The sequence below is a fragment of the Acanthochromis polyacanthus genome, chromosome 13 (assembly GCF_021347895.1).
Source record: "Acanthochromis polyacanthus isolate Apoly-LR-REF ecotype Palm Island chromosome 13, KAUST_Apoly_ChrSc, whole genome shotgun sequence".
Classification (NCBI taxonomy): Eukaryota; Metazoa; Chordata; class Actinopteri; family Pomacentridae; genus Acanthochromis; species Acanthochromis polyacanthus.
This window is the reverse complement of record NC_067125.1, coordinates 29,767,336-29,777,820: the sequence shown is the minus strand read 5'-3', so window position 1 is coordinate 29,777,820 and position 10,485 is coordinate 29,767,336. Positions and strand designations below refer to the sequence as shown.

At 38.5% G+C, this 10,485-nt stretch overlaps 1 protein-coding gene across 1 annotated transcript in view; it reads left to right on the top strand.

Annotated features, from left to right (window-relative positions):
- Window positions 1–825: 825 nt before the first annotated feature.
- The window catches only part of frya (furry homolog a (Drosophila)), a 54,402-nt gene continuing 44,742 nt past the window's right edge, over window positions 826–10,485 (top strand). Inside the window, exon 1 of the mRNA XM_051957705.1 lies at window positions 826–955. The gene's annotated coding sequence lies outside the window, so the exon portion shown is untranslated. The remainder of the gene's footprint in view (window positions 956–10,485) is intronic.

Sequence of the window (10,485 nt, the reverse complement as noted above, 5' to 3'; positions counted from 1 at the left end):
AGATAACATTACATTAATCAGAAATACAGTGTAGACATTGTTAATGTGGTAAATGACTATTCTAGCTGGAAACGGCTGATTTTAATGGACTATCGACACAGGAGTACAGAGGAACATTTCCAGCAACCATCATTCCTGTGTTCTAATGCTACATTGCTAATGCTAATTGTGTTTAAAGCCTAACTGATGGTTAGAAAACTCTTGTGCAGTTATGTTAGCATGTGTGAGTTTTCATGGAAAACATGAATTGTTGGCTGACCCCAAACTTTTGAACAGTAATTTACTATATGTAAATATGTCTAAGAATATGGTCCAGAGTATCTTTTTTTTCTTTTTTTTATACAATAGGTGACTTGCATGGTAAGTTTATGTGCTTTTTTTTTATTTTTATAGGCTTGTTTAATTTTGACATTTGTTCATGTTTTTCCTGCTGAGCTTTTCTGTATATGTGTGTAAAGGCCCATCTAGACAAACATCTCAACATCTACAGTGCTGCTGGCTGGTCCATGCTCCATATTATTCTATATTTTCCTGACCCTGGATAACTGTTAACTTTTCTGGTGACTTCTCTGAGCCTCACAGTAAAATGCATCATACATTAACCCAATGTATTGCTGCTATAACCTCTACTATAATACAGAGTGTGGTATGTATTTTAGAGTGAATGTATAGGTTCTCCTACAAAACTGACTAGAGGGCAGCAGCTGTGTTTCAGAGAGGCTGACACGGCCAAGAGCCAGGTCATCATGCAGACTGAGAAAACCAACGCTTTGCATGTGTTTCATTATTCAGGAGGACATGAGCAGGGTGGCTGCTGGGAGGAGGAGTCTGTTTCTTTCTGCGGAGCTGATGGAGGCAGAGCAGCGCATCTCAACAAGTGGAGGATCTGTGAGGCTCAAACTTGGACACATTCGAGATGGAGTGAGCGAAATACGTGCACCTGCTTTATTCTGAGGTATTTATCATCTTTTCTAGCTGTTGTCAGAAGTTTCTGCAGTTCATCTTGGTTGCTTTACTCGCGGAGAGACTTCTGTGCTGTTTGTTTGCTCTGTGTGGTTTATCAACAGCTTGAGGCCTTTTCACAACTTTGAAACGAAAAGTTCAAGTTATTAAATACTCGCTATATCGCATTATGGGGCTGTTTTGGTTAACATCGAGGCGCTTTAGTGGAGATAAATTTTTTTAACTCTGTGGCCAAAATAACGTCAAACACTGCCTCATCTGTTTCAATGGACATCTCGTTTGTTTTAACCGACTTCCAAAGTCTATTTGTGTGACATCAAAGCGAAAGTTGGAGTGAAGTTAATCTTTAAGCCGAACTGAATAAGGCTGCCCGGGAGCCTGCATTACCGTTTTTACGCGTAGGATTTACGCACAGAAGAATCCAACTAACAGAAAGTTTTGCTGAATTTATTTGTGTCAAACAGTGTCATCAAGTGGATTGTAGGTCATTTCTAACATACAGTCTACTACATGATCAAACCCTGTTTTTCAGCGGGAGAGAAGCCTGTGAAAGTGTAGAGTTAATTAGAAAAAGTCCACGCTTTACAACAAGTTGCCATAGTTTTGTAGATTTGTTAGAAAAGAAGTCATTACAAGCTGTTTTGGAGATGGAAATGTGACTGGATTTCCAGTTCTGTCACTGTCCATAACGATCTAAACCCCGCAGGAGCTTTTTTGTGTGGAGTTTACTTGTTCTGTTTGTGTTTTCCTCTTGGTCCTCTGCTGTGTTCAAAGAGGTGCAGGTCATTCAGATCACATATATGAGTTTGTCTGATGTGTCAGTCTGTTAGTATTTGACTGCAGCCCACCGCTGACTCTTGATGATGTTCAGTTTTCTGATTCCTGTTAGTTGAGAAGCATTTTTGCAGTGCTCGGCTTTTGATATGTGCATGTGTACCGTACATGTACTGTGTTAGTGAGACGGAAGTTTGAAGAACTGTGTCTATTTGGGTACCTCCACTGATCCTTCATCACAGGGATGTCACTGCATCAGCTTTTATTTATGTGAAGAGATTCTCAAACTCTGTCTCGCAGGTGGGTGTATAAATGAGGATTTTCCAACTTTCGGCCGCACACAGTTTTAGTCGCCTGCTATTTTGTTTGGTTATGTTTCTGCAAAACAAACAGAAGAAGCTTGTTTGTGCAGAAGCGTTCCATAAATAAAGTTAGCTTAAACTGACTTGACGGTATTGTCACTCTGGGGAAGCTCAAACTCTGCTTTTTTTCCCTCTTTTTTGCTCATGTTAATGTGAAAATGTCTTTCACATAAAAACTCTGTCAGACTTTGCTTTAGTATGGACAGAAATGCTGATATTAAAAGACTGGTATTTCTTGCCTGGTAAAATCGTTCTCCAAAGTTACCACAGATACAGTTTTCAGTTGTTATTTACAGTTTAAAAATGAACCATCTCTCTCACAACAAAACACCTGGATTGTTTAGGCATCTCTAGCAGAGACAAAGAGTCCTTGCAACGATTTTCAAACCTCCCTCATGAGAAACTGTGCAGAAAAGTCAACAGTGGATGCAATCTAAGCTTTAACAACACTACTTAGCATGTCTTTCCTTTCTTATATATATATGTAATTCTTCTGAGTTGCTCAAATAAACCCCTGGACTATCCACCCAGTCTAAAAAACTGAATCAATAGAAACATATACTTTTAAGTTAGCATGCACATCATGCTGGTATTTGCTCTGGCACCCATCAGGAACAATCAATAAGAGATTTTTCCTCTAAAGCAAGACAATCCTGCAGTATTGATGCACAATGCATAAGAACATAATCACCTCACTGTAACTGGATATGCACTGTGCTCACCTTTTCTGTTTCGAGGCCACAGTGGTGTTCAATATGAAGCTCCTCCCTCATCAGGCTGATAATAGCCACGTAGAGCAGGAAACAGGTGCCGTTTGTCGACTAGTTTGCACCCCTGAATAGTCCTTTTGTGTGTTGACCCTGCCCAGACACACAGTAAAGAATAGGTGACCCATTAATTTCTCGCTGTGGATACTGCCTTTTTGTCTGTTTTTTTTTCCTGGTGAAGTTATTTATGTAAAAAGAGGACATGGATTAATCAAAAGTCCAACATGTAAAAATTGTAAAAGACTGTAATGCTTTGATAGCCTTGATCCCATGTGGTGCTAAGTTGCCATTATGCAAAACCCCTCCACTTATTATTCAAGCGATTTGTAAATGTTTTAACAGGCCTCTGAACACTAGATTAGTGTTGCTTTTTCTCCAAGCATCTAGTAAAAAGCATGTCAGTGACAGTTTCACAAACACCAATATTTCATCACTACTTGTCAAGTGTGTTGTTTTTTAGCAGGTGTCTGTATACAGCATCAGTTCCCATGGCGCGCTGTGTTCTTCTACTTGTTGCATGAGCGTGCTATTCAAGAGCCCATGAGCATGGCTGGAATTAACCTTCAGCTGGTTTGTACTAACATTAGGGCCTGATATCTATCAATTATTCATCACGTTCTGCTCTGCCAGTGCAAATCTAAATGTGTCTCACCATGGAAACAGCCTTCTGGTTCCACCGGAGGGTGTTGGTTTCAGCGGCCGCACTGCCGCCACCTTGTTTCTCAGTGCAGCCAGTCCTGCTCTGCTCCACATTCAGAGAAGGAAACAAGACATCTGAACATTGTTACTGTGGATCAGTTCAGTTTGCTTGGTATGAAACTGAACTGAGGTTAGATGGAAGTTTTCATAGTTAATCAAGGCTTTTAGCACTAGAAGAGTCTTATTTCTTCAGTTCCTGCATTTTAATGCTGTTTCCGTATTTCACTAAACATGTGGCACATTTTAGCTGATTGTAAAATGAAGACAACTGAATTATTATTGTAGATTTTTTGCTTTGTCTTCAGTTATATATAGTTGCTATACATTTTAGCATTATGACTCTGGATTTGTTTGGTTTGACTTAATATGTAACTGAACAGCATTTCAATGACAGTTTTGTCAGTTAATCAAGGTTTTAAGAAATAGAATGGTCTTCTTTCTGTAGCTCCTGCATGTTAATGCTGTTTTCTTTTTTCACTAACTGTATGGCTCATTTTGATCAACTGAAAAGTGACAGCGATTGAATTAGTATTGCTAATTTTTTATAGGGTAGTTTATAGCTTACAATAAACTTAATTTCCTCTAATCACCACATTATAATATGGCAGATCAAAGTAATGTGGCTTGCCTCTGATTACATTTGGTTGTAAATCTTCGTACACGAAGGAAGCAATCGACTGATTTTTAAATGTCTAAATCCTGCACATTCTGGTTCCTCTGAGGCATGTACTTAAATGTAGTTTTAGTAGTCAATAAACACAATAGACAATTATCATTTGTCAAAAAAAAGAACAAAGTTACACTTGTGTGTAAATCTTGCCCCAGTGTGATGATAGTTGTGATCTCATGGTGACAGATTGCAGTGTTGCCTGAGCTTGAGTCATGTCACATAGTGATTCATCAAGAAAGTCATTTGCATTGACATGTAGGTTAAAAAAAAATGCAATATATGCAGCTAAAAGTAAAAAATAGACGATGAAAAAATCATTGACTCTTGAAAGAAACTAATTTTATGGTATTAATTGTCAGGACATTTCTGTTGAACACTAGAGGGTGCACTGTTACTATGACATCCTTTACAAGATCAGTTCATTTACAGTAATACTACTTTACAATACAGTATCTTCTGATACTTTGAATTTTTAGGTTTCTCAAAATTTCTTATTGTAAATTTGTAAAATGTGAATACTTATATTATAGTGAATGCTTGAATTCTTAAAAATATGACTAAAAACTGAAATAGGCATCTTTAAACATATTCCTTCACACATTCGAAAGACTGAGCAGGCTCATTTGTAATCGGATTAAAATTGCTTGTTTTGTAGATTTTCATGCATTTTTAGTGTGCATACATATTTATGTGTGATCTTCTTTTCTTGCTGTTAGTCTTGTGACTTAAAATCCTTCTCTTGAACTCCAAAACAGAAAGCACACCTTTAATGTTGTGAAGACATGCCTTTGCTTTGCTCGTTATTTATTATGACAACACGGTGGCATTCTTAAGTAGGTCATGACCAGCCTCACAGGTAGCTGTAATTCAGCCTCTGCGGGAGAGAGAGAAACATGCTGCATGCCCTTTGTTGTTTTTGACAGGTTTTTCGAGTGTGCTGCTGCAGAAGGATTTCATAGAAAGTGTTTTCTTTAGGCTACCTTTTTCTCTGACAGGTGGATGAAAAGCGACACTACTGCTGAACTCATTACACCGAGGAAAAACTTGTTGCCATGGGCTCCCTGTTGTGCTGTTGCTCTCTTTGACATAATTCAAACTGTGTATGTTCAACAGAGCACGGATTTACTTGTTTAGGTGTGATGTTTGACATTTTAATTGCAGCTGCATTGTTTTACTCAGAAAAACTCCTCCAGAAAACGTATCAGTGGTGTGAAAAGAGAGAGTGTATAGGCTGGTTGTTCCATGTTCTAGCTGTCGTTTCTTCCTAAAACAGAAAACGCCTTCACGTCACATGCATACACTGGGTGTTTGTGTTGCTGATGTAGGTCAGACTTGGAAAAACTGGTTCATGTGGTAGGTGTGTCCACTAAGTGTTCACTTCAGCGGTTGAAAAAGAGCGACTAGAGAATGAGCTGTGGGAAGTTCTTGTTCGATTTACACCTTTATGACTTTGTGGGGGTTTCACACCTTTCACCCTTTTACTGCAGTGATGCCAACCAAAAAGAAATAAAGTAGTGGCAGTGGAGCCTTCAAACAGAGAAGAAAGTGCCAGGAATGTGCAGATGTTGTGTACAAAACTAATAAAACTAGTGAAGATTTAGGTTTCATGGTGCATATGGAGGATGTGTTTGTTAAGTCACACACATCAACACGCAGTGAGAAGTTGTTGTGCAGCTTTGAAATGATCATGAGAATTTAAGGCATTAGGTTTCTATCTCATTAACACTGCCAGGGGCAAGACATGTCTGTTTAGACTTTGATGTGTCGACTCCAAGACAAATACAGGATATTTAATCAGCGCTGCCTCATGGGCATACACAGTAGGCAGGGATGTTATAGCTCCCAGAGCAGCCTCTCGATCCCTCTCCCACCCTCTTTAGTCATGACTTTGCCCCTCTCTTCTCTGCCTCTTCCCTTTTTTGCTGAAAGGAGGAGGGCCTGTTGAAGTAATCCAATACCTGCCCAATTCATGAATGTTACTGTAAGTTACTGAACTGCCCTGACAAGTGCAGGGGTTAAAACGCATTAGCAGGCTGAAGCTGACAACACTGGCTGCATCTGTGCACGGCAGAAATTTGCTGCCCAGCGAGGAGAAAGAGCTGAAGTCTGTCAAGAGGGAGAAAAAAGAAGAGAGAAATTTAAAAACTACACTACAAAAAAAGAGTGGAAAAAACCTGGCACTGCTTCAAATGACTCCTTTAGAAGAATGAAAGAAGTAGCTGTGGGCTTCCAGCCATCCAACATGTCTTCGGAGGAGAGTGCTGTGAGAGACATGGCTGAGAGTGAGACGGATTGTTCTGAAGGACTGGATGAGGTTGTCTTGGGGCGCATTGCCAACTTACCTCTGGATCCATTCCCACCCAGGGACTTCAGAGGGAAATTTAAAAAGATGCGCCATAAGAAGAGGCCCACCATTCTCGAAAGTAGGTACAGCTTTGGCTCTCTGAAGCTGCGGTAATCGCCTCAAGAATTTTGTTTTTAATTTGTGAGAAATGTGGTTTTTGAAAAGATGTTTTTACACCAGGCAGGACCAGAAGTTCACCCACTATTGGCGTCAATTTGTAAAATTCCTCACCTCCTCATTGTATTTGTCATAGTTACACAGGAATCTGAGGTCTTGTTAGGAATGGACAGTTAGGGAGTACATTGCACAATTTTTGTAGTGTGTAGTTGGACTCCCTGCCACAAATTACCACATGTTCCAATATTTATGTACATTTTAAGTCTTTAGAAAAATGAGCAATAAGAAAACACACGTCTTGAAATAAATAAGGGCATTAAAGAGCAAAATACTTGGGCAACTGGACAAGACGATGAAGAAATGAGGGTCGCCGGGGCAGAGAGTGAGTGCAGGAGGGAGTGAAGGGTTTCAACTTGATAACTGCAGAATGGCTGAACTGGACAGACATACCTCACATTCCTTACCTTCATCAGAGCTTGATAATGCTTTTAATAAGTGCGTAAAGTGTTCGAGCCTTCACCCACTTAAAGACTAATTACTAAGGAAAGATGTTTACAACCTTTTTACTAATCAGGACAGCCTTTCTGAGTTATTCATCTTGCGTTTTGCTGTTTTGAGAGTGAACACGGGTGCTCGACAAGCTGCCAATAAGCTGCAGAAAACATGGTAATTATGAGACTGTTAGTGAAGCAGTTTTCCTTTCTAAGAAGGGACACTGATCTTACTCAGCGTGCCAGCAAACTGTCACTGCTTTGTGTCTGCGTGTTTGGCTGCAGTCAGCCTGACAAGTTTGGAGATCTCCAGATAAGGTGCTATGCTGTAAACACTGTTTAAGTTTCCTCGCCGTGGCATTAGGAATGATATTTTCATTATGTGCTCTCCTGGATGGTATGATGTGATGTGATAGTGACACTAAGCTTTTTCTTTCCCTGGCATATTCATTACCTATATCCTTCTATGTACATTCACATTTCAGACATCTGTAAAAGCAAACATCTTATTCTTTTTAGTCCAGTTTTGTTTATGTAGTACCACTTTAAACCATCTCATAAGCTCACATAAGCTATTTTACAACAGCATCCATTCAGTGGAGGGTCTTCAGTGATTCAGAGTTGGTAGAAAAATTTATCCTTGGTCCTGTAATAAAACTTTAGTTAGTCATAGTGACTTTAGGCTCAAAACACAGCAGCAGTATGGTTGGTGTTTACTCATTTTTTTCTTTTAATTCCTTCAGTTTAAATCCTGAGATGTCTACATTAGACGGCCACTGCTTTGACTTCTTCCTGTTTTCCAGCTTTGTTGAAAAAAGCAAAAAAATTCTTCATCAAGGGAATTACATAACCGCCTGCCCTTCAGAGAGCCTTTCACTGGACAAGTCAGGCAGATCAGATTATAACTGATGGATAAGTCATGGAAGCAAACTTTCTTCATTGTGTAAAGAATCCATTTGGGTAGAGCTCTTCCAGTAATTAAGTGTTTTGCTTTCTATAATAGGCCAAGGACTTGCACAGATTTGCTTAGAGCACATGTAATAGGTGAAAGATGATGCTCCTATCTCATCTGGATCTTACCTAAGATTGCAATCATTAACTTTTTTGTCTACAGACGACAAAACACTGGGAACTTGCAGAGGGAGTTGACTGTAGAGTGTAGTTGTTGAAGAGTTTACTCCGAGAACAAAGATACTAATGACACCTGATTATTAACAAAATATAGATCCTTTGCAATAGTATTCACCCCTTCTTGGAAGTTTTCACTTTTAATTTTTTCAGCATTAAGCCATCGTCATCTTCATTTAGCTTTTTAGACAAAAAATTACTAACAAAGAGTCTTTCATGTCAAGGTGAAAACTTATTTTTGCAAAAATAAATAAATAAATAAAATTTTAACTGTATAAATACTTCTTGAAAAAGCAAATTACATTGATGTTCATTCAGTATTGAAAAGCCATAAAAACTTTTTCGGGGCACGATATTTAGGCAAAAACAGAGAAATTGGTGTAATGTTCGCATCACTGTCACATTCTACTCGGTTTATTTTAGTGACACAAAACAGATGATCTGGGCAATAATAAAGTAGAAATATAGATCTGTCACAGTTGCAGTACTATGATTATCATCACCATATGAACAGTAACAGAGTCAGTATGCAAAGCTGGTTTCTTAATATTATAGCTACTGTATTAGCCTAGCTGCTTAGTGTCAACATGCTAAACAATCTAAAGCAACCCTTTTTTTTCCACAGTTCAAGACTAACTGTTGAAAAAAATTTGGATAAAACGTTTGATAAGAAGACAATCAAAAACATCTGAATTTGAAGTCATTCCCAATTTATGCAACGGTAACAGATGGTTGGTGTGTTAATCTGTTGAATTGGTTAAATTTGTCAAGAAGCATAACAATTATTATGATTGTTATTATTATTATTATTATTATTATTGTTAATTTTAATAATGATGATAATAATAATTTTTATAATAACTGAATTTCCCTTCGGGGATTAATAAAGTTATTATTGTAATGTACTGTATTGTAACAAGTTGGAAGCACAGCCCTTAAATATGGTGAGACAAATCACAATAGCAACTTTCTGCAAGGAGGTTTTTTTTCTGGTAGCATAATAGAAAATGACTATGTGGCAAAGAGTGAGAATATTATTTACTGTATATAAAGATGGACCGATAGGTTTCTTGAAAAGTGGTTTTGATGCTCAGTGATGTGGCCATCGCCACGTTGGCATTGACTCTGCTTGACTATCAATTAATCCAAAAGTTGAGCAAAGAGGTGGAGTGTTAGTGGATCTCGTGCAAACATTTCTGGGCTGGACTGTCCTGTGACAACATACACATGTCGTTCAAAGTGACCACACCCTTAATTCTTAATACAATTTGAATTGGTGAGTTGTAAAACAATTAATTGCCAGTACAGTTGTCATGAATGGATCAATTCACTATAGCGAGCAAAACCTGTTTCTCTACCAGACTGTAAACATGTTTCCTTCTGCTGAAAACCTTGACATTTTAACATGAGGGTCTGTTGGGATTGATGCATTTTTGGAGGCAGCCTCAAGTGGACATTTTAAGAATTGCAATGTTTGGCACTTCCATGTAGGCATCATTTTTTCAGCCCTAAAAGTTGCCACTTGGATTATACAGACATAAATTGCAGAGTATGTCACAAGCAAAAATAAAACATGTGATTCTACAGAAACCACAGGAATCCCAGACAGTATTGTTTTTGGCATAGTCAGGACAAGTAAAATATGTGTTTACCAAACATTGCAGCCACCAGTGACGGCTTCTCCATCACAGAGTGTTATGTAATCAAGGTCAAGTGGCTGTCGCTTGATGGACAGACAGAGTTCTGATAGGATTATACTAAGAGCACTGAGAGGCAGTAGAGGAAGGGGGATTGGGGGATGTAGTCCATATGGTTAAAGACATGCGTCTGATTTTTTACATGGCAAAGAGCATTGTGAGTATTGGATTTAATTGTTACGTGTTCAGAAAAAGCTGCAGGAATGCTTAATATCATGTTACAATAGTTTGAATGTGGTAAAAGAAATTTCATGGCATCCATAAAAGGGCTCCCCTAAGACGTGACAGAGCTGCTCCTCCTTTTTGTGTCCCCTTTTAGATTAAATTATCAGTCCATTAACTGAAAATATATGTGCCAAAACAGAAGGAAATGTGCAACATTTTAATTTTTTTTTATGTGACTCCTGTCTAAAGTTGGTGCTGCAAAGACATAAAGGGGTTAAATGTCATCAGTCTGCTTCTGTTCCCATGTA